We start from the raw sequence: 25,332 nt of genomic DNA, 5'->3' as shown, positions 1-25,332 counted from the left end.
CAAACACCGTCTGTTAGTGGATCTTGGGAAGCAGTTAGTGGGAAGGAAAATGATGGGAGAAGGGTACTTTATTACCATGAGCAAACTGGGCAGAGGAAGACAGATCCAAAGAGTGTTGTCCCTAAAGGGCCATTGCTCACTAGAACTTTTAATTAGTGACCCTTTCTCAGATTTGTAGAACCTAGAACATGTGTAACCTTCAAGTAAGTTGAGAGTGTGTATCAGAGAAATGAACTGATACTCTTGCATCTGCCTAAGGCCAAAATGGACTTCCTCAAATGTCCTGTAAAATATTTGGAGTGTAGCTGTCAGCAAAGATGACCCTTCAGAGGCTCAAACTCTTGCTGCAGGAAACCATGGCTCTCACTATATAGTCCTGGCAGTCCTGGAACTCACTGTATAGACCAAAGTGGCCTCAAACTCCTAGAGATCCACCTGTCTCTGCCTCCTGAGTGCTGCAGTTAGTGGTGTGTGCCACCGTGCCAAGCTACAGCCTGTTTTTAATTCTCTCCTTTTCTTCTTGATTTCCTCCCTCCCCTTTCACGCCCTCTTCCATGGTCAGTTGGGTGGATGTACATTTCATCTTTGACGGGGTAGCCAGCCAGGCAAAGGGCTGCAAATAGTAGAACATTGATTTCCTCTGTCATTTAAAATGTCACCAAACAACGAGGAAATAAAGCTAGGCTTATATGTGATGGTCATTAGCGCTATAGATGTATTAGAAGAAATATATTTTAGGTGTTAAGTAAAATGAAAAGATTCTTTAAAAAGAAATACACTAAAGAAACCACACATCATTAGTGTCGTTTTACTGAAGCGGAGATGTTTCAGAGCCATGCCCCATTTAAGTGGGCATTTGGGCCCAGCTGGTCTGGGTGCAGCATCACAGCAACCTTTGGGTGAGGGGTTTCATTTGATTGCAGAACAAGACCTTGTCACCACCAGAGTTAAAGGTCATGAAACATGGTTATAGGGATTTTGCTCCGGGCTCTGAGCCTAAAGTGCTATGTGGTCCTAGTTGAGCCTTGGTTTCCTTCTCACTACCATTCAGAGCTGAGCTATCATGGAGTTTGCTCTCAGCTCTAAAAGTATCTTAAGCTTAATCTGAAATGGGTACAAGTCCTGAGGAAGAGAACACAAACACCATTACACACCAAAGACGAAGGAAATGTCGGAAACGCAGGTCGTCTCAGAACTGTGAACACTAGATTACTTTTCTGAGAAGAGACAGCATGAACAGAGTGGAATCACAGAAAACAAATGGGTACTCGCCTACCGTGTGCAAGGTTTAGGTTCAGTCCCCAGTACCAAAATGAACTAACAGTGATCTAACATGGCAATGTTTATGCAGTATGTTCTAGTAGAGTAAAAGCAGTTCTCAGAGAATTCCAGCCAGCCCAAAGTCTTGTGGGGTCCTTTCATAACTATCTCACAATTATAATTATGGAATTTTCTCTTTCATTCTGCTGCATGTTGTTTTCATAATTAGGCCTGCAAGCTAGTCCTGAAAATGATGTTTAAAAATGCACGCTCCATCTTTGAAATGGTATAATGAATGATGTGAACCTGCCTGCTCCGTCTACGTTCCTTTGAATTTCTATAATTAAGAAACAGCAGCAGCAAGGTGGCTGTGTCAGCCTTGATGTGAGGGCTATAATGCCCTGAGCACTTCCTGCCTCGCCCTCCTCTCTCTGCCTCAAAGGTAGGATGAGATGGTAGGAAGTGTGGCTGTTTTTCCATGCATTGGTTCTGACAGTTTCCCAGGGCCGCCATAACGAAGTGGCACAGAGTGTGTGTGGCTTGTATGACAGCCATAGCTTGTGTCAGCTCTCCATGCTGGGGCTAAGATCCAGAGGTCAGCAAGGCATGCCGCTGCAGTGGCTTCAAGCAAAAGTGCCCCGCCTCTTTCTCTCTGCAGCACCTTGATTTAAGGCAAAAGTCTCAGTTTGGATCATGTTCTCCCAGTGTGTGTGCATGACTCTGGACCTAGGGGTGTGTGTGTGTGTGTGTGTGTGTGTGTGTGTGTGTGTGTGTACATTTTTGCCTAGACAATTGAACCTCTAATGGTCTCAGAAAGGTAGCAGGTAAGTGTGTATACTTGGATATACACAGTTCAGCAGTTATGAGTGTGTCACCCTGCAGAGATAAAGCTTCCTCTTCCATTCTTCTAAACACACCATGTCTTACTATTCATAACACAGCCATATGCACTGAGCTCTCGCTGTTTACTGCATGGCTCCATTGGGGTGCTTGAGCACACATTGGTTCATGCATTGTTTACCTTCAGATGAATTGCCTTGTCTTCCTCTGAGACACTAAGCATGACATCTTACTGAATGTATCAGAATTGCCAAGTTCAACTTAGGTCATCAAGTAATTGTTTCCCATCAGAGAACGGCTGGGGTGTCCTGCATGTGGTGACATCTCATAGAACAAGCCCTCTGTATACATGCTACCAATGGCAGTCTTGTATGATGTCTGCAAGCAGTGTGAAAAGAATGTGATGTGTGTGTGTGTGTGTGTGTGTGTGTGTGTGTGTGTACACAACTCTCCCTTGTATTTGAGTGGGTTGCTTAGGACACACACACTCATAAATACCCAAATCTGCTGATGCTTATTTCTTATATAAAATGGCATGGTATTTGCATAGAACTTTGTACATCCTCCAGGATCCTTTAAATCTTCTTTGGATATAACACCTAGTGGACCATGAATGCTCTGTAAGTAGTTGTTCTACTGTATTGTTTACAGACAGAAAAAAAAAACTGCTCAGTAATGATGCATTTTTGAATATTTTGATATTCTGTTTTCATTCAGCAACTGGTTGAATCCATGTATACAGAGGGTTGGAGAGAGAGAGAGAGAGAGAGTTGTTAAATAATATAATCTAAGAAGTCTTGAGTTTGGACAGATGCCTGCTGTAGACTATTATTGTTGTTTGTTTTACTCTTTTGGGGGCCGCCATCCAGCTCCCAAATAAATTACATATGGAGGCTTATTATTACTTATAAATCCCAGCCTTAGCTTGGCTTATGTCTTGGCAGCTTTCCTTAACTTAAATTATCCCATCTACCTTTTGCCTCTGGGCTTTTCCCATTCTCTTACTTGAGTAGATCTTACTCTTGCTCTGTGGCTTGCTGGGTGGCTGGCCCCTGGAGTCCTCCTCCTTCTCTGGCTACTTCTTTTTCTCCCAGATTTCCCCTTCTATGCATTCTCTCTGCCTGCCAGCCCCACCTGTTTCTCTCTCCTGCCTCCCTATTGGCTGTTCAGTTCTTTATTAGACCATCAGGTGTTTTACACAGGCACAGTAACCCAGCTTCACAGAGTTAAACAAATGTAACATGAACAAAAGTAACACACCTTAAAGTAATATTCTACTACAGACTATGGAGTTTTATGGAGGCCAGGACTATGGAGTTTCATGAGCATAACTGAACTTAAGTTGTTTATAAAAAGTGCTGTAGCCAGTTCACTGACTAGTGTGTGAATGGTGAACTAGTTAAGCTATAACCAATTGACTTGGGGCCATGCTGGAGCCTTCCCTGTATCTCACTGCTGTATAATTAGTGTCTGATTAGATTGGTGCTCGAGGTTCTCAGAACCTGCTCTGGTTCAGGAAGCTGTATTTACTGGAAATCAAGTTTTTGTTTTATCTTGCCTGAGAAACTCAATTTAATTGATCTAAGGAATTTTCCTTTTACCAATTTGTGTGTGTGTGTGTGTATGTGTGTTATACATTTATAAAAATGGTGATAGATACCTAGTCTCTGTGTGTGTATATATGGAGACAAAGAATACGGTTACTTCATGGTCCATTTCCTAAACGTCAGCCAGCCCCACTGCCCATTCACACAACCTTCTGAAACTCAGGCAACTTTACAGACCAGTCTTTGAAATGTGGAGGCCTATGAGCAGAGACTCATCACATCATTGCCTGTATCATCCTCCCCCCCAACCCCCGCCGCCGCCGCCGCCGCCGCTGCCGCCCCCCCCCCCCCCCCACGGGTAGCCTGCATAGGGTCCACGCAGCACAGCTCGTTCTGTGGCTCCGCGAGAACAGCCAACACGCCCCCGGGATGGCGTGGGATAGCACTTGGCGTGTAGATGCTCATGCGGTTGAGGGTGTCAGAGGTGTCTCTGTACTGATTTTCAGCTCCAGATCCTGCACTTACACCACTTCTAAGAAGAAAACGTCATGCTTGCCTGTCTCCCTTCTACACTCCTACAGCTCTGCTTCCTCCAGCCCTTGGGTGGTCTAGAGATTAGCCCTTGGGTGCGGCAACAGAAAACAGAAGTTATTTCTTATCAGGACACATCTGAAGGTTGACCTGGGGCTGTGATAGACAAGCCTGCATTCTTGCTGCTCTGTCAGGAAGATGCCCATCACTATGAGACAAAGTCAAACCGAAGCCAGAAGTTGATAAATGGTAGTGAATTCTCGGTGCAAAAAAAGACATTTCTGTGCCATAGGAATGGGCAGGACAGGGAAAGAGGAGATTTTATATTCATAAGAAAGGTAATAAAATTGACAGATGAATGAAGAAAGTGAATGAAAAGTGACTTTCCCATTGCTTTGTTACTGTTCCATGTGTATTTCCATTCTCTAAAAGAGTATTCTTTTAAATTGGAGTGAGGGGTCAGACCTTATTATGTAGCCCAGGCTGGCCTTGAACTCTCCATCCTCCTGCCTCAGCCTCCTGATGCTAGCATGTGCCATCTGCTTACCTTGAGAAAATTCTTAAATATTTTTTTTTGCTACCAACTTATAAAGGTCATGAGCAGAAACATTTTCTGTATTTTCTGATCTCCAAAGCAGCATGTAATTTCTGAAACTAGCATTCTCATGCTGGTGTCTGTGCCACTGGCTTTCTGTCCAGATACCTAAGAAGTATGCTGTAGACTTCCCCAAATGCTCCCATTTGCATATTCTAGCCTAGTCTATTCTTTACCAGCCAGGAAGACTGGCTTCCTGTTAAGCACTCTATCACTTTCATTATTTCTCTCCTAGTATTAAAACTGCAAGGGATCCATCGCCAAGCCACACTTGTGATACATGCTCACAGATAAGGTTTGTATTAATGTGTCATTTTACCTCTTTCCAAGTAACAGGCTTATAAATAGAAAGCTTTTGCTTATGAAATGCCAATTATTTACGACTAGACCTTGGCATTAGAATGGTACCTGTCTTCCCAAGGTCTGGAGACTGTAGATAGTATAAAAATATGTATTCAAGAATTCTTATCATCGACTCCCTAAAATTCAAGAAAGCGTATTATTCTTGGGGAGATTATTTTATTAAACTGAACCTTTGAGAGGATTTCCAGAAGGAACTATTTTCCCAGTGTCGTCTTTATAATCTTTTTGATGACTTAAACAAAACACCCTGACATTCCTAAGCCATCTCATCCTCATGGTGGCCTCCGCAGGGCCTCTGTCAACCATCCTTTCTCCCCTCTTCCATTTCTCCGTTTGCCACAAGGAAAATAAAACAGGAAAACCCCCTCCTCTTAATGGCCTGCCGCTCTGCATCCATGAGGGATTTCAGCTGTTTGAGTGCGGGAACAATGAAGCAGGAACATCAGATGATGGCGGCCGTGAAGACTGCAACTGCAAACGAACCAACGCGGAATGCAGTGACCAACAGGGAGGCTGAGCTTGTGGCCAGCAGGACGGGGGAGGGGAGAGAGAAACAGCTGGGGAACTGGTAGGAGATAGGCGGCGGAGGCGGCGGCGAACAGGAAAAGCTTCGTGAGGGTGGGCAATGCCAGCAGCCTGCAACAAGACTCCTGGAACACCCACCGGCGTCGGGCACTGGATCCTCCACTTTGCACGGCCGTTGGCAGCCTGTTACTCTGTCTGTCGCTGCCCCCGCCTTGCTGAGCCACTGAGCAGTTAACACTGCTGTCTCACAGGATTGCTGAAAAGGACTGAATATTGAAATTTGATGGACAGGAATATCTGTTCTGTCTAAGACAGAGGGAGATCTCTCTAATTTATTGTTAATTTGTTAAACCCCATCACAGAATGCCAATGGACTAATGGGAAGTAGCATGCATTAGTTTATGGATTTTTTTTTTCTTTACCAAAAATCTATCAAATTGCTGACATTCATCATCTTGACAAATTGGGGATGTGTATAATTAACTGGATTAATAGCTGATTTAGTAGGCATATCCCAGGGGAGCTGATTAATAAATTGCTACCTCCCAGGGAGGCTCTTAGAGTTTTAGACTAATCCCGTTTTAGTCATCGTTAGGCCTCATCTGGGTGAAACTCCATCTGCTGCTATAAACTGTGCCACCCAATGGCACAGTGCAGGAACCAGGAGCACCCTGGCCTTCAGCTCTGCACCCCAAAGCTGGGACACAGAACTGCCCTGGAGACTGTGTAAGCAGCCTCTCCCCAGTCCAGCTGCAGAAGCCTCAGGAAGGAGAGATGGGGCTTAGCCGCAGAAGGAAGTTCACATTTGGTTTTAGTTAAGATGCTATCTACAGCAGGATAGTGTAGCTGATAAGAAGCTGCTGGGGCCTTTGGCTTTCTGTCTAAAGAATGGGATGCAAAGCAGCACAGACCAGGGCTCTGTGCTCTGACTTGACCAGCCACATTCAGTGGAGAATTGCCTTTGAACTGCTCAAGGAGAACCAAAAAAAAAAAAAAAAAAAAAAAAACCATACACACACACACACACACAAAACCGAAATGCCCCAGGAAGTGTTCGCCCCAGGAAGTCTCTTCCTGCCTCCCCTCTCTCCTCACCTCTTTTTCTCACACACATCATCATGCCTTCCCCAAAACTGAATTGGCTGTGACTAAAACATGAAGTATTTAGGCTGTTTAATGTGTGCTGCTGGTGGAATGCGCCACGGATCACATTCACCGCGCCTCATCCACCATGGATGCTTGCTCAGTACTGGTGGAATTTATTTGTTCAGTTGTGATTTCCCATGCTGAGATGATATTGTCACTGACCACTGAGATGACTTCTGATGCCAGACCAGGCCTTTTATCAAATGCAGATCTCCTACCACAGGTCCCAGGGTCCCCCAATTAAATTATTCCCATGGCTCTGAGCGGCTTTAGGCTGAGCCAGCTTTCAGGTCTTTTGCAAGCATATCACAAACTTCTTGGAAGTGTCACTATCAATGTTCAGAACCTGTTGCCAGTCATAAGGAAGCTGTCTGTAGAATAAGTGTAGAAAAAAAATGATGCTGATCCTCACATTCTACAGGCTCTGTGGATGCAGATGCAGAGGAGCAGAAAGATGAGTGGATAACCTGGTTTGGGGCATCCTAAAATCCCACTAGACGGAAGAGCTATTAAGTTGAAAGTGTAGGCTTAGTTTGAGTCAGCCCTCTTTTGCAGTGTACACATGTACAGATAGTCACACACATGATAGGAGCCCCAAAGGACCACCATGTCAGCAAGGACTCTACTCAGGGCAGTTCACACGTGACCATTTGCCATGGAGCTAGGTGCTCTGCTTCAACTCAAGTTTGCCACAGTTCTTTGAGAGTGATCTGGAAAATATTATAATGTCTGCATCTTGTGGAATATTTTCTCAGTAAGTACTTTCCTGAGCTATAATCTACATAGCATACAATCATCATTGAAACGATGCAGTTTAATGAGTATTAGCAGAGAGTGATGCAAGCATCGTTTGTAGAACATTTCCACCACGGTGCCTTCCTCCCTTCTTCCCCAACTCTAAGCAGTCACTCTTTCTCTATGCACCCAGCTTTATTTATTTGACCATTTTTGGACATTTCTTATCAATGGCATCCCATAATATTCAGGACCACTGGCTTCTTTCCCTTAGCATGTGTTCAAAGGGCATCCATGTTGAACCTATGTCAATATGGCATTCCATTCTACATGTGACTGTGTGTGTTTACCATTTTTGTCTCTGCTCTTCAGTTGATGGACACATGGGTGGTTCTGGTTTGAGGCTGTGATGAATCGTGTTGCTCTGAATCTCTGTGTACAAGCTTTTGTGTGGATTTCTGTTCTTGCTTCTCTTTGTATGTACTTAGGAGTAGAACCATTGGATGAGATGATAGTTCACGGTTAACACTTTCAGAGAAGTTTGAGACTATTTGGAAAGTAGATGATCATCTCGCACTCCCAGCAGAGCGGCTGCACGTTCAGATTTCTCCACATCCTCCCAGCACACATTACTCTTAGCTTTTAGTTCAGACCCATGAGGCAGCATCTCATTGTAGTTTACACTTGCATTTCTTTGATGATGGCATTGACCATCTGTGAATTCATTGGTCCTTTTTTAACTTCTTTTGGAGAAATGCCTATTTAAGACTCTTGGCTCATTTGGGACTTGGATATCTTATTTCCTTTTAAGAGGTTTTATATATTCTCACTACATTTCCTTTATCATAAATAGGCTTGCACCTATTTCTCTTCTCTGGGATGTCATCTTTATTATACATAGTGTTTTCTAAAGCTTACAACTTTTTATTTTATATTTTATTGATTGTACACTTAGCATCATATCAGTACCTTTGGCCAAATCTGATCTCATGGAGATTTACCTGTGTTTTCTTTCATGGTAGTTTTGTGTGTGTGTGTGTGTGTGTGTGTGTGTGTGTGTGTGTGTGGTTTTACCTCTTACATTTATCATCTCGACTTAACTTTAATATCACGTGAACTCAGGATTCCACTTGCTTGTCTGTGGCTGCTACCTATCCCAGCACTGTTTGCTAAAGTGATTGTTCTTGGCAAGCGGGTGGTCTTGGCACTTCTGTTAAAAGGCAATTGACTGTGTAAATAAAGGACTGTAAATCTATGGGTTTGCTTGCATGGGTGGTAATTTTTTTTCCCATTTAATCTGTATGTCTGTCTGTCTTTGTGATAACACCACTATCTCCATCACCTTGTTTCCCTGGAATATTTTTAACTCGTGCTCTAGCTATTTTGACAGCGCAAAATTATGCACCACCCTAGATTGTTCAGTTTTAAAGTCTGGCTCTTCCTTCACATCTAGTAAAAGAGAATGCATTTTGATTTTATTTGTATGTGTGTGTGATATTAGGGATTAAACCTAGACCTTTGAGCATGCTACACAGTGCTCTACCACAAACTCACAAACTGCATCCCCAACCCGGAAATACTATTTCTAATGTGCATTGACAGAATTTCACATTTGAAAACAAAAACAAAACGACCCTGACCTGAAGCCACTGGACTTGGATAATTAATCTTACTCATCTTTCTGACTAATTCAAAAGAGTTTTCTGAACTTGGGCATTGACATAGAGAAGCCAAGAGGTGATTAGAATCTGCATCTAAATCCCTGTGCATGGCAGGAGCCTGGAAGGAGGTTTGACTTGAAAGCTAATGAAAGAGTAGAACAATATCGCTAGAATTCACTTAGCCCAGGAGCACTTCACCCAGCGCTGCCTTGTCCCTCCCACTTTGTGTGACTGACAGAGAGAGACCTGGAGTTGGGTTAGAGGAAGACAGTCCGTGATTGTGCCTCTCGTTCTGATCTTTTTAGATTTACTTTAGAAATAAGAAAATAATAATGTAGCTGAATGCATTGGCAAACAAAAGGCAGCCTTTCTCACTTGACAACTGGCAGGGAAAGAATAGTTATACCTTATTACAATATATACAATATAAATAATGTGTTGATTCTGCAGCAGAAGAAAGCAACACTCAGAAATGATGATCTGTCCAAAAGAACAACAGTTAATACAAATCTGCGTGGCTCATGCTCTACGATTGAATGTTAAACAATACAGAATTTGTACCTCAGTCTGCTAAAGTAATTAAGAAGCTCTAGATCTTGGTCAGCAGTTGGAATAGCCTCATGAGAATAAACTCTTCATTTCCACTCCATTCTTCTCCTCTCCTCCCTCGCCCGGCCCCCATCATGGTGTCTCATGTAAAGTAAGTGTTCAGGGGCCAGAGAGGCAGTTCATCAATTCTGCCACAAGACCCAGGTTTGGTTGCTCAGAACTTCCTGCAACTCCAGCTCAAGGGGCTCCGGCACTTCCTCCAGCCTCCACTGACACCCACACATACAGATGCACACACATGCACATAAATAAATCTTTTCAAAGATAAGACGGTATTCAGTACCGAAGAGATTTGTTCAAAGATGGGAAGTAAAGCAGAGAGGAAAGGGGGGTGGGAGAAGGGCTGGCCAAAACGCTAGAGCCAACCAGTGACAGGATGTGGGAGCTGATGAACGGGGAGACTGGGGGAGTCTCCTGGGAGTCGCCTCCCTTTCTGAGAATCTTTCTCATTTCCATGGTAGGGTGCTGATGGAATGATAAAGGATTAGATCTACATGCCCTTGGGTCTTGATGTATGCACCACACCACCACAGCTTCCTTTCCATCAGAAAATTTCAGAATTGAGTCACAGCTTACCTTGCCAAAAAGTATGAATGTTCTTTTCATATAAATACTGCGTTTTACCTCAAATGTTGGTAACAGTTACTTGATCTTAATTGTACTAAGTAACATACAGATTTATCTGTCATAAACTAGAAAGACTTTGAGAAAAAAAAAGTAAATTGCTTTTTATTGGATCAAATAATAATGTGGCTTTTGTTTCAGAGGGAAAAAATCGTATGTATTCACTGCTGTTGGTACGTTTGCCTGTTTAGAAGTTAAACCTGCAGCCTCTTTAGAGAGGACTGCAAAGCTCCATGTCTGGTAAACAGGCCAGGGTTTTTCCAGTAAGCTGGCAAGTGTCTCACAGCCTATCCATACGCCTTCCCTGCCCCCCAACATTCTCTCTCTCTTTTTGGTTACAGGCCAAGAAAGAAGAGAGGCCCTCCCGTAACAGCATTTGAACAGGACACACTACTAGAACTCAGAAATACTTTCGGACAAGCATTCCTCCAAGGTAAACATTGCCATTGAGGAAGAAGGGAGCACATGGGTAGCATTCTCAGATGGCGGCGGAGGCGGCGACCGCACACACAGAGGTTTGATTGTCTGGTGCAGACTAGGACTGTGTGAGTGAGAGAGGGGGGGAGGGAGAAGAAAGGAGGGCTGTCGCTGCTTCCTGCCGCCCCGCCAAATGTGTCACCAAGAGAACACCATCTCACCCTGGGAGATCCTGGGAAAAGAGGAGGGGAGCGGGCCTGTGTGTTTAGACTGGAAATAGTGTTCATTCCTTCATGCCGAAAGAGTCGAGTGATTCTGATTCAAGGTCAGACAAAGTGTATGTTCTGCACATGTCACACAGGGGGCCTGGACCATTATACTCGGCACCAACTAAGACAACAGACAAGGAAAGTTTTAAGAAATCTCTATTTTCTGAAAGTGTACACCAAGTAAGCCTTTCATTGATTTGTGTGCAAAATGCCTTCTCAATGTCTCATTTTGGAGGATTATGTACTTAATGCCTCTTCTGAAGAGGAGCCGGGGAGGGGGAGACATAGACCGTCCTTGGGACCGGAGCAGAGTGGGCCAGCCTTGTCTCACATCCAGGGGAGTAACTCCAGGCTCTTCCTCCATGAATCAGGAGCTTAGCAGACACCAAGGCTCCCGGGAAGCAATAGATCCCACCCACACTCACTTCCACACTTGGGCCTCAGCTCCTGGTAGCTTCCCACAAACCTCTGGGAAGTTCCTCTGCTGCTGTCTGGCTTGTAGCAAAGGGCTATTTTCGCTAAGCCCTGAGATTTTGCTTGATGAGCTCTTCCTCCTTTTTCCTCACAAAAGTGTCTGTGTACTCCTTTCCAGAGCCATGAGACAATATACGATGGGAATTAAAATCTACTTGTCCACTTCCTCTGATTAGCAGATAATACGCAGTTAGCGCTGGTCCACCCTTGGTGTTCTGGACAGCAGTTTCAGATTGGCAAGGGGAGAGCCGCGTTCTGTCCTCCCCCTCCGCCTGGCTGCTCTCCTCGGAAGGCTTGTGGGGAGTGTGGGCTGTACATTAGAGGAGAATTTTGTGATACTGTTCATTCTCGGCTCTGACAGAGAGGACATTGTTTGCTCACTGTAATAGTCTTGGCAGGCGTCTCGGCCGTGCATACAGAGTGGGAAACGGCAGAGCAGTGGGAAACCTTGGAATTCTAAGAAACACATCAGCCTGGGGATTTTTTAAAACATATTTTAACGGCTTCTCATTACCAAGATGCAAGTTATAATTTGGGAAATGGTTTTCCTTGCTTCCTTTCTCTGCCCTGCATTATGCATGTCTTACATAGAAAGGCCCTTATGAGAGCAGTGTGCCATCTCAAAACTGCAGCAAAAAGAATTTCAGTCCTAGAAACTTAGAAAGACTTCCTGCACGTTCCAGACAGCCTTTGATGTTGCTCCGTGTGCTTTAGCACGCATACCATTGCCGGTGATGTTAATCTGAAGCTCATGGAAACAGTTGTGTGCCCCCTGAATAAGAGAAAAAGCACGTTTAAAGGTAAACGCTGAGAGTAAACGCTGCGTGGCAAGGGGCATGGAGAGGGTGCCAGCCATGGTGTTTAGAACCTGGAAGGCACCGGCTGGAGAAGGAAACGGTCAAAGTCTCTATGGTCTGGACTGGATACTGCCGGGGCAGAAATTCAGACTCGAGCTGAGGACAGGCCTGAGTTTAGAGCTTGTCCCCAAGCTGGCCATGAGATTGTCCCTCATTCCCCAGTCTTGCCATATATGTAGAAGAAGAACCCCCTTGGATATTTTCCCCAACTACTGCTTTTATAAATCAGGAGAGTCTCAGTGTGCAGTTGTGATAGTGTCGGGCCCTCAGATCACTGCCAACCCTCCGGGCTTTTGAGGTCACCTACGGAAAGACTCCTCTTACACGGTCAAGGCCCGTCTCTCACGTGACCGCCGCTGACATGACTAATGAAAATGATTTCTTTTGTTGTCTTTAAACTTTCCAGTATTTGTTGATAATCTTTTTAAAGATATGCTTGTATTTCTCTTTTTTCTAAATCCTATATTTTAATTGCTTTTTTTACTTTTTCTGGTCATAATTGAAAGAGGGCAGGAGCTAAAGCTCAGTAACAGCGTAGATACCTCATATGCCTGAGGACCTACGTTCAATCCTTAGACTTACAAACCATAGTAATAAAGAAGAATGATGATAAACAAACCAAAAAAAAAAAACCAGAGGAGTGCATTAATATGACAGTGTTTGGGACTGAACAAAGAGAAATCAATAAAAATAACTAAGATCTTCAGCAACCTTCCTCCTCCCTTCCTTTCTTGTTTCCAGTTGATGCATTTTAGTTTATCAGCTTTTAATATAAATGTTGTTGTTTTTACCAATTGAGTAGAGGATTGCTGAGGGCATGGGGTAGATGCCCTTGGCATCTCTAAGATGCTGTTGTATGAAGTCACCCTAGAGAGCTGGGCCAGCCACTCCTGTCTGTCAGGAAGTCTGTGGAGGTGCTGCTTAGATGGCAAGGCTGTCTTCAGAGGACCTGGTGGCCAGCCCATCATGCCCCTGGCATCCATGGCATCCAAGAGAAACCCATTTGTTTCTCTTGAGACTGAAACCCCCCAGTACCACTATACCCGGGGCCTGAGCATTGTTACTGTTGACACCTGGCTTCCCATACTTGTGAGCATAACTCCTCAGAAGGGACACGGGTAGGAGCTCACAGGCAGGTAGATCCTTGGAGGAGCCAGTATTAACTGGTTAGCTACAGCTGTCCTTAGGGGAGGAGACCAAGGGTCTTGTGTGACCACTGGTGTAAGTCACCCTTCCTTGTCCACTGTGAAGAGAAATATGTATGAAGGGAAGGCACAGCAAAGTCTGAACGGTGTTTTCCTGTTAACAGGACACATCATGGCTCCCGGAAAGGGAGGGGCAAGCATTGAGGTATTAAACTGCAATCTGCATAGCTCCATATTGTGATTCTTAGGATACCCATCTGACTGAAGATGAAAGAGAAGTTCAGAGGGGGGAAGAACACGAGTGGCAAGAGCAGAGTCAACACTGTCATCCAACAACAGCTTGGAATCTGGGCTGAGGGTACCACGTGACCTGCCTCCACAAGCTTGCTGAGCTATCTTCTCTCTAGAGGCACACACTTGGAAGCAAACCCTTGTCTGACTGTGTGTACCTCTGTAGAAAAATAACTTGTAATCGCCTCCTGTCGAAGGTGGACAAAAGACAGTGATCATTAAAACACAAAATTCCAGACCTTTCCTTCATGACCCTCCTGGTGCACAGTATTTCTAGCAGGCCCAGTGCCTTCTCCACTGCAGGGAGATTGAGCGCCTAGGGACAGGGTGACTTGCCACCTTCAAGAGCACCCTCAGCAGAGGCTGATGTGTCAGGAGATGAACATGTGGCCATCTCTGTCCTCCACCTGATTCCTGGGATCTCGTCTTGACCCCAAACCTCTCAAGGTGTGTTCCAAGGAGCCTTAAGAAGTGTAGTTCCCAACCGTGGCCCCAAAAGAGATGTTTTTAATTCATAATCAGATATGTTTTACAAATACAAGTTAGAGAAGGTGAAGTGGATTCACTTGTTATAAGACTTCTCAGAATTTTCTTGTGACCCTCTAAAGTAAGGTGTAGCCTGGAGAGTTTCTCTGTGTCGGGGAGAAGTGTTTACCGGCATCACTTGGATGATGCCATCTTAAGAACAGGAAAGAAAAGAGTCTCGCGACATGGAGGCAACAGTATGCTAACTAAAAATCATAAACTCCTTTTAGGATCCCTGCCTTGCAGTCAGACTTTGAAACGCTAACCCCTGGGACCTGAGGTTTCTCATCTGTGAACTATGCCAGCTAGAACTGGATTCTTTCTGAGCTCTTTGTAGCTTTAGAAACCGTGGACTGGTGAGAACATGCCCTACTCCAGAAGGACCACAATGCACAACACCTGGCCAGGAAAGCATGGCGGGAGTGAAATGAGGAACGGATAGGAGGGAAGAGGCCTATTAGGATACAGAGGAATTCCACAAGACCCTCTGTGGTGGGCGTGAGAGAAACAGACTTTATTTTATTTAATGATCAGTGTGAAAGGAAACTGTGTTCGTTGCTTCATGATTAATGATGTTCTAAACCCAAACAATTAAATGTTCCCAGGAGAAGCAACTGTTCCCAGTTTTGAGACCAAAATTTCCCCATAGTCTTTTAGATATTGGTTTTGGTTCTGCTGCCAGAAGACGCGGGACCTCCGTAGATGTGAGTCACGGGGAGCCAGGCACACACTGTCCTCGTGCCTGAGCTCCTGAACCATGCAGCCCTGCTTGGCATGTGTGATGTGTGAGTCTTGACTGTCTGAGCTCTGAGGTATTCTCCAAAACCAGACGGACTGTACGACAGGAAGCCCTAGGTCCCTGGTGCAGTCAGGAAATGCTGTCAATAGCAAAACACCCTAGCCTGACACCCCACCTGCCCCATGTTTTCAGGGCTCCCATTTTCTTCCCATGTTCTCAGCACCCCATCTTCTTTCCCTTCGCCCTTATGTAATTTCTTCTAGTGTGCCTGAGCACAGAACGCAGAGTTCTTTCTAGCAGCTGCTCCACCAAAATAATTGGGATTCACCATGTCTGGGAGTTGTACACATTTCATAGTACTAAAGGAAAACATTAGGATTCAGTATGCCCAAGAGTTGTACACATTTCATAATACTAAAGGAAAATCACCGAGATTCAGAATGCCCAGGAGTTGTACACATTTCATAATACTAAAGGAAAATCACCGAGATTCAGCATGCCCAGGAGTTGTACACATTTCATGGTACTAACTATGGTACTACCATGGTTCAAATCCAATTTCTGTGTTTAAAGAAATGGTAAGTGAAATGATGACTTAAATGTTTAAGAAAATAATGTTTGAGAAAGGTGTTTTGGAATATGTCAACAGAGAAGATCAGGTGAGCAAGCACACTTCAGTGCCTAGGGTTTGTGTAAACATTCATAATTCCCATCTCAGTTTTCTGTAGTTTTCAATATTAATTAAATGAGGTTTCTTTATACATATAATGGACAGCCAGTTGTTGACAGTAAACATTAAGAAACTTCGCAGTTACCACATTACTAACTGCAGTCATGTGCTCAGAATTTGTACATACTTCTCATGATTTTGGAGAGAGAGAGTGATAAAACACAGTATGTACAAATTTCAGATAAATGCGTAACTAACTCATCGGCCATCACAGCATTTATAATTGCTTGCATTGGGCCTTGCTCAAGACCAAGTCTATCATCATTCAATCATAGATCAAGGAAGGATGCACAAGACCACAGCCCACCCTGCTGACTGTGGACTGTCAAGGAGAGATGGTCATTTTCTTCTTCCCTAGTGTCCTCCCAGGTGAGCCCTCCAGGCTCCAATGGATAGCTCAAAGTCCATGGTCACACAGATGGCCCTGATTAAACTCACCAGATCTCAAGATAAAGCACAAAAATGTGGCCCGGCAGTGGTGACACACGCCTTTAATCCAGTACTCCGGAGGAAGAGACAGGTGGATGTCTGAGTTCAAGGCCAGTCTGCTCTACAGAGTGAGTTCCAGGACAGGGCTGTTACACAGGGAAACCCTGTCTCGAAAAACCAAAACAAACATCACAAAAACATGAATGTGGAAAAGACACTTGTAAAGTGGATTAACATAGATGGAGAGACCTAGGAAAGGGTTGGGAGGTGTGTGTGTGTGTGTGTGTGTGTGTGTGTGTGTGTGTGTGTGTGTGTGTGTGTGCGCGCGCGCCAAAAACTTTTTACCAGGTTACTTTATTATTAACCACAAAAAATTTTATAAGTTCAGTATTTCTGTCCAAATTCAAGATACCATAAATGCTAGTTATTATAATAAACAATTTTTATCTATTTTAGTATCATGACATACTAAACGTAGCTTGAAAATTGCATTCTTAGTTCCCAAACCAAAAATATATAACATAATTGCCATTTCAAAACTGTTTGGTGGGGCTGGAGAGATGGCTCAGTGGTTATGAACACTTGTTGCTCTGGCAGAGGATCCAGGTACAGTTTCCAGCACCACATGGTAGCTCACGACCATCTGTATGTAACTCTAGTTCCAGGAGGTCCAAAGCCCTCTTCTGACTTCCTCAGGCACCAGACATGCATGTGGTGCACAGACATACATGCAGGTAAACCACTCATACACATCAAATAAATAAATCTCCTTTAAAAGATATTTTAAGTTATGCAATCCAGTACAAAATGGATTTAAAGTAAAATAAAAGCATGTTACTTTTTAAGTAAGAAAAAACTCAAAATGCAACAGCTAAAGTTTATATTTAAACAAATTTGACAATATTGTTAACAATAATATACCAAAAACCACAAAATTTTACATGTTGTTTCTTACATATTATAGAACATTTAAATATCTGCCATGAAGGCTTGCAAAAATTTAAAGATTTTAAGATTTATTTATTTTTCTGATTATTTTTATTTTCTGTGTATGAGCATTTTGCATGCATGTATTTCTATGCACCACATGTGTACCTGGTGCTCAGAGAGGCCAAAGGAAGTGCCAGAAGCCTGGAAGTAGACTTACAGGTGGCTCTTTTCCTCCCAACTAGGTGCTGGGAATTTTCAACCTGGGTTCTCTGAAAGAGCAGCAAGTGCTCTTAACCCCTGAGTCATCTCTCCAGCCCCAAATCACAGGGGTGTGTGTGTGTGTGTGTGTGTGTGTGTGTGTGTGTGTGTGTGTGTGTGTTTCTGCACCATCAGGGCTTGAACCCAGGGCCTCATACAGGTGGCACAAATGCTTTTCTGCTAAACTATAGCCCCCACTCAAATCTTATCATTCTTATAATCCATCAAGTACAGTTACTTTATTACTATATATGTATAATGGATAATTGATTAAAGACAGGTAGCCTCATAAAAATTGTAATTTGATATGAGGCCTAATCAGTTGCAGAGGAAATCCTAAAGTCCACTGGGGTTATCATTTTATTAGAAGAAAATATCATAAAGCTGTGCTCACAACACCACCACCCCATCCATGCCATGTCTCCTGGAGATTTCTGTCCCAGGAGTCACCTCTTCAGACGAATGATAACCTTAAATGTCATTGAAAATCCCTATACTATTTATGTTCTCTTTACTTAGTGCATGATAGAGAGATCCATACTGTTTTTGAAATGTCAATCAGAAACAAGTGACATTTCCTCATTTATTGTTCTTATCATAAAAAGATTTCCCCAGAATTTCTACATTCCATTAGAATATGTTAGTTTTCCTTCCTTTGTGCCTTTGGGCATTAGGATGTTGTTAGGATCTCCTTATTTGGCAGGCTTACCAGTTTTGAAGTTCTGTCTTTATTCATTTCTTCCATCACAGTAGATAAAATTTACATCTGCTATTACATACATCCAAACCCCACTAACAAAGTTCAGAATTATTTATCTTGGACTCAGTTCTTTTCCAAGGAGTTTGGTTGACTCTCAGTGTTAATTTAAAAACCCACCTGTCATCACAGCACTGCTTAACAAGGTTTTAATATCTAAAGTATTCATTGGACAGGACAGCAACAGACAAACCCATTCGGCGAAGTATCTTCACTGCATTAACTGAAGTAAACTACAGTTTTTCTTGGTATCATAACTAGCTGTTATTTTCAAACTTTGGCAGAACAAGTCATCAGTACTAGGAAAAAAAGATGTTGAAGTGCTGTGCTTGGCAACCTGGAGGTCTTTTTGGCCTTCAGATTTGCCCATTTATAGTACAGCACCAGTCAGAGCGAAATCCTTGGCATCTCTGTAAGGGACACAAACGCTTTACCATTCTCTGTTGTGATCTGACAATCCACTTCAAAGTAAGATGAATCAGTCTTGTTTGGGAAATGTTTTACATAAACATTGGCAGGGAAATGATCACTGAAGCACTGTGGGCTTTAAGAGCATGAACTTTCTCAAGCCAGTGATGGCAAATTACACAAGAGTATCATGGTTGTGTGTGAAATGTCTGTTATTTCCTCTCCTCTGCCTATCCCTTGCTTTTTAGGTTTTGGTGATTCATGTTAAAAATCAGAGACCACATGTCAGGTCCTTCCAAATGTCACATTCTTTTTAACTTAACCTTTCTCCTGCCCACAGTGTATTTCTCATAATTAAAACTTGAGATTACTTCATTAACATGTGCCCTTTTCTTCATAGGAGAACAGGAGAGCAGTAATTTGTAGGATTGCACCCTTTGAATCCCAGAAGAAAAATACTCATGTCAATCCATTCTCTCCCTCCCCATCACACTCCTTCAAAGAGTATGTGTGCCTGCCATTCCCTTACCCTTCTCTCCCTCCTCCTCATCTCTCAGAGAGAGAGAGAGAGAGAGAGAGAGAGAGAGAGAGAGAGAGAGAGAAAGCCAACTCAATGTAATGCACCATCCTAGACAAAAAGCCAATTATGAGAACCTTTGTGTGGTGGCTCACAACTCCCAGCACTTGAGAGATGGAAACAGGAAGATTGCTCCCAGTCCAAGGCCAACCAAGTCTACAGAATGAGACTCTTGTCTTCAAAAAAGTAGATAAATTCTAAGAAACATGAATTAAATGATAACAGTGTGCCAATATCAGTTTATAAATTATAGCATGCTAATGTAAGAAGCTAATGATGGACCAGAAAATAAAAATTTAAACTAATGTAGTAATTTGCTAAGGTTGACATCCCCCCATTTTGTAAGAAGAACTAGTGTAGAAAGTGATCATTTCTGCCCTTGCTAAAATCCTTCACTGAACATAACCATGCAGAGGTTGGCAAAACATAGGCCCTTAGCAAAGGCTGGGGTCCAGCTCCAGTACTGCACCCTGATTTTGTGCAGTAGAATACACTCCAGATGCCCCAGAGAGAGGACGTAGGCTCAGACATCCAGACATGGTTGCCCAGACATTCCAGGTAGGAGTACTGCTGATCATGATCCCTATCTCCTGAACTTGGTTTCCTGTCTATAAAGTCGGGTCTGAGCAGGTTTTTCTCTTGGGGAACCTATGTTTATTAAAGAAATGAATTATGAAATGTTGGCAGTAAAGTGATTTGTGTATATTATGTACTCTATAACAAGATTATTTATAATTTTGACACTTGAAGTCTTGTCCAAAAATAATTATAATTGTGAAAGTAACTAGTGCCATGCGAGTTACTTGCATACTAGGAAGATAAAACCACGTTCTTTGAGATCCCCGTGTTGAATCTGAACCTGAAATTAAAATCAAACTAAAATGCCACATTGTAGCTTAATTTGTGATAAAATGATTTTATTCACACAAATGATGTATATTTTCAGAGAAAGAGTTTAGATTAATGTGCTTTTAGACTATACACTTATATGATAATTAGCTTTGCTGTATTATTTAATGCAGTCTGTAGTATTGTTATGTGTTATTTAATTTAGGTCAATAAAACCCTGAATACCCATTTATGTTGGAGGCTTTTAGGATATTTTGGGTTCTGCCAAGTGCTCACATTATGCTTAGAGTTAATCATAGGGACATTTCTCATCTAGTAATTATTTTTTAGTTCCTTCAGAGCCAGTCATTGGCTGGTATAAGAAATTATTTCCTAGCTGTGGTACATTGGTGCTGAGTTTTGATTACAGGCATATTAAAAAGGTTTTGTTATAATTACCTTGATTGTTAAATCCCATAATGAGTGTGATGGAAGGGAATCAATCTGTGGAAGGTGGAAGAGCAGTTTTCAATTCTGACTGCTCGGTCAGATCACCCACAGGTTTTTAGTGTCCGCACATGCAAGCTGTACCCCCAAACTAATTAACCCAATCTCTGCGGGCATTTCTTTAAAGCTCCCAAGTGTTTCTAATGTGCAACTGAAGCTGAGGAGTACTGCCTTGGAAAGCAAGATGCCTCCAAGGTGGCCCATCACAGAATGCTCCTGCTGTTTGTGACTTGTGTGGCTTGAGCTGGGGAGTCCTGGGGACGAATGTAGTTTCAAAGAGAAAGACACTTGGCAGCATTTGAACAAACAGAGCAGCTCCTGGCTGACCCTGACTCTCCCTCCAGGAGACGCGGGGAGAGGTTGCCCTGACTTTGAAGCCATGGCATGCATGTTCTGGCCTTGCCTTGTTCTGCTTACTTCCACCTTACTTCCGGCAAAAGGTCGATGGCAGTTGACAGTTAAGCAACACCTGCTAAGTATCGGATCCCATGCTCACATGGATCTGACTTCCAGCCAGGGAACATGGATAAGAGGCCAGAGTTCTTGGCTTTGCCAGCATGAGGCGCCAAGCTCAGTCCCCAGGACCATCACTATAGAGTGAAATCCAGAGTTCTGTTTTGTGAGAAAACAACTCTTTCTGACTAGTTTGACATTCCATCATTTGTTCATTTCGTTAATAAAAGAACTCAAAATGCAATCAAAAATAAGGCTTAGAGCCGGGCGGTGGTGGCGCACGCCTTTAATCCCTGAGGCAGGTGGAGTTCGAGGCCAGCCTGGGCTTGAGTTCCAGGAAAGGTGCCCAAAGCTACACGGAGAAACCCTGTCTCGAAAAAAAGGCTTTAAATGGCCACAGAAATACAAATGATCTCTTATACCTGAAGTAAAACAGAAAAGTAACAACCCTTGTCTGTTGCCTCAGCACAACCTTAGGGTGACCATTTGTCTGGCCTTTTATCCTGTGGAGCAGTTGACTGGTTCTCTCTCTCTCTCTCTCTCTCTCTCTCTCTCTCTCTCTCTCTCTCTCTCTCTCTCTCTCTCTCTGTGTGTGTGTGTGTGTGTGTGTGTGTGTGTGTGTGTGTGTGTGTGTGTGTCTCCATGCTCTGGTTGATGTGGGTTAGTTCCTCCTAGCTAGGCTGTTCTCCCATATCTGGGCTTCAGCTGAGACACCCTGGCTGACAGAGCTCTGCTCTCTGAATCTCAGTGGGACATGGTAGGCTTGTTGGAAGGGGCATCAGGTTTCCCTTGAGAATACAAGATGTCTCAGACCTCCCAGAACTGAGACATTGATACTTACACTTGGGCTACATTCCTCGGCCAAAGCAAGTCAGTCAGTCTATGTTCAGGGGATGGAAAAGCAGATTTCATCTCTTGATAAGAAAAACTGAAATGTCACACTGTGAAAGGCACAGACAAAGAGTGAGCGGCTGTGGTTCTTTTTACCATCACCCAGAGGATAGAAAAAAGTAATTCTGGCTTCAAATATGATGAGAGATTCCCAAGAAGTGATTACATGTGAGCAGATTTCAGAAGTCGAAAACCCATTTCAGGTACTAAGAATAGCAAGAGCAAGACCACCAAGTTGCAGCTTCATTAGACAGAAATGACAAGTTCTTCCGGTACAGGAAGTACGCTGACACTGAGGGCACTGCGTATGGGCTTCTGAGTGTGGACAGTGATGTGACCTCAGGCCCAGGCCCTTATGTCAGATGTGATAACTGATAGCCTTTACCATGTACCAGCTGGTGGAGCACAGGCAAGTGACAGTCCCTTCGTTAGTACAGAGAGGTCAACAATGTGTCTATTAGCTTTTGCAGTCAAGTAAGCCACCCTACAACTCAACAGTTTGCAAACAGATACTTCTTTGGCTCCTAGTTCTAGGCCCTTCCTGTTTGTGCTGACTTACCTGGGCAGCTCTGATCTCACCGGGACTTATCAGGAGCCCACCATCAGCCTGCAGCCAGCCATGTCTCTCAGAATCCAGAGGTTTACTGGATTTGAGAAACCAGGGCAACTGGGCCCGAGTCTATGAGCACACAGTCTAGGCTTCCCAGAAAGAAAGCAGGGATCCAAGAGTAACCACGGAAGCAGGCACAGCTTGCTGGAAGATTCAGAATGGACCTACTCTTGCTCCCAGTGCTTTGCATGGGTAGAAGTGAGTCAAAAAGCCAGCCCAGAGCAGAGGAACAGCTATGGCTCACGAGAAGGAGCTACGAAGTCACATTACAAGCAGTGAGGATACTGAGAGGGAAAGACTTGTGATAGTCTGTGATCGCTCCCACCTACTTCACAAACCCACGAGGTTCCAAGTGCCAAAGTACTTGGCAGATTGTGCCTGTTCAATACCTGGAACCTGTTAGCCTTTTCTTAGGTGTGTTAACCATCAGATCCAAATTCTTCAACTGCTTTCTTTTGAAAAGTATCAGAGGAGCCTCCATGAAACACTACTCACAAAAATTGAGTGTCATTGTAGCCTTCCCGTCTAGCATGATAACAGATGTGGGGAAGATTGCCTCTGAGGGCATGTGTAGCTCCGCTCAGGGTCAGGGACTGTCACCTGATGGGGTCACCAGAGCTTGATGGCAGTGTGCATAACACATAAAGGGTCAACCCAAGGAAAGAACCAGAAACAATAAAATACAGTATTTCATCTCCCAAACTATTAAAGGTCTGTCATAATGGGTAAGAACCCATTTCAAAACCCGGGCTCTTAATAAACCTTTATTGATTTGGTTCACTATTGTAAATATTTTCATCAAACCTCTTAAGGCCCACATAGTTCCCGATTGATCCATAAACTGCACACAAATCCTGTGCAACAGACTGAGCATGGGTTATTTGTCTGGCGGCTAGAATACCTAATTAGTGACATGGGTGAAAAAATCTGCCTGTTTTGAAATGAATAAAACATCAAAGGCAATTAAGAAATACTTGGAGGGCCAGGGATGTGTCTCAGTGGGTAGAGGGTTTACTGTACAAGTGCGAGGACCTGAGTTTGGGTTCCCTGGCACTAAATACAAAGTCTGCTGTAGCTCCATGTGCACCTGTGACCTTAGTGCTGGAGGGTGGCTTGGAGACAGCTCACTGGGGTTTGCTGACTTTCCACACAGCCAAAAGAGCAAGCTCCAAGGTCAGTGAGAAACCCTGCCTCAAGAGAATGAGGCTGAGAGATAAAGAAGACCCGACGTTATCTTCTGGCCTCTTCGGGGAAGGTACACCTACATGCCACTCTTCACAGAACACATGAATGCATGCCGTAGAACTATGGCAAATTCATTAAAGGGTCTACCTCCTAGAACATGGAAATTTGAAGCCCTAAAAACAGATGTCATGTGGTGGGAATCTCTGCCACTACCTCCAGCCTGCTTCACCCAAACCATCTCTTCTAGAAGCGCCAAGGCTGCCTGGAGAGCCTGACTCTTACCAACCTCATTTAGTCCCTTTTGTGACTTTAGAAAGTCTTGAGGCAGAGTGATGAAGAGATTCAGCATGCACCTCTCCAGGCCACAGAGGGGAATCTGAAGCTGTAGGCCTTAGCTCAGTTCCTTCTGCACCAATAGTTGCCTAGTGGATGGGGGTTGGTAGAGCTACTCTAGTACATTGATGGTTAGTAGATTGTCAGCAACCACATAGATATTGAATCCCAGAAACTCCGAATGTCAGAAAGAAAAGGGACTTGGAGTTAGAAGTTCCAAGCGACCCAGGCAAGGGGTGTGCTGAAGCGTTTGCATCTGCTTTTAGAACCCACACCTACCTCTGCTCCCCTTTCTCAGTGGAACACAGGGGCATGCGGGTCAATCTTCTGGAAGGCTTCGTTGCCTTGGTGATAGAGTAGCGTTCATTCTGAACTTGCAGTGTTTGTTTTGAAAATAATGGTTTATGGACCATGCAGTGGAGCACCTAACACAGACCTCCTCCTTTGTCCGCTCTGCAGGCCTGACAGTGATTTCTGGTTTGTAAAATTCATGTTGGCAAGGGAAGTGCTTTGGTTGATACTGGTAGGCCATCTGGGCTTCATAGTCTAAACCTGGTGAGTCTATTTCTGTATCCTTAAGAGGAATTCCATAGTTTTGACATGTGTTTACAAAACTAGAAGTGGCATATAGAATGATGAGCCCAGATAAGAGAAGTTTACCCTGGTAAGCCCTGCAAATATGTTAAATTGCCACAATGATGGTCAGTTAAATGCAGGTATCTGAGACTAGTTCTCCAGGATCCCTGAGTGGCATAAAGTTTTCAGTATTAACATTTTGTATTAAATGCATACATTGAAACCTGTCTGAAACTATAGCGATGAAAGCCATCCATGAATTTAGTGAGTGCTTCATTCCTAAGTTTCAGACAGCTGGTAAAATGTAAATGCTCATTCCTGCTCACACAGCTACAGTAGTCACAGTCTCGCATTAAGTAATGAACTCCTTTTCTACTATGGAAAATCATAGAATGTTATCACCTTTAGAGATCTCCCTCCCTCTCTCCCTCTTCTGCTACTTCCTTCTCCCACCCACCCTCTCTCCCTCCCTCTCTGCCCCTCCTTCTGCTTCTTCTTTCTCCCTCCTTCCCACTTTGAGACAGGTCTCATACAGTCCAGATTGACCTCAGATATACTATGTAGCCAAAGCTGACCATAAATTCATGATCCTCCTGCGTCCCACTCCTGAGTGCTAGAATTCCAGACATGGACCACACCCAGAGTAGTACTCAGCATCTAGTATGGGTGGTGTTGAGTAACACCTTGCCTCCATCTCCTCCATCTCC

At 43.7% G+C, this 25,332-nt stretch overlaps 1 protein-coding gene across 3 annotated transcripts in view; it reads left to right on the top strand.

The window, feature by feature from the left end:
• The window catches only part of Pag1 (phosphoprotein membrane anchor with glycosphingolipid microdomains 1), a 143,062-nt gene that overhangs the window by 78,057 nt on the left and 39,673 nt on the right, over positions 1-25,332 (top strand). For all 3 annotated transcript variants that reach the window (XM_028887560.2, XM_028887561.2, XM_037202350.1), the window contains one exon: positions 10,778-10,869. The gene's annotated coding sequence lies outside the window, so the exon portion shown is untranslated. The remainder of the gene's footprint in view (positions 1-10,777; positions 10,870-25,332) is intronic.

This window comes from Peromyscus leucopus, chromosome 2 (genome assembly GCF_004664715.2).
Source record: "Peromyscus leucopus breed LL Stock chromosome 2, UCI_PerLeu_2.1, whole genome shotgun sequence".
In the NCBI taxonomy this organism is placed as follows: Eukaryota; Metazoa; Chordata; class Mammalia; order Rodentia; family Cricetidae; genus Peromyscus; species Peromyscus leucopus.
The sequence above is the reverse complement of the archived record's forward strand: the minus strand, read 5'-3'. Positions and strand labels throughout refer to the sequence as shown.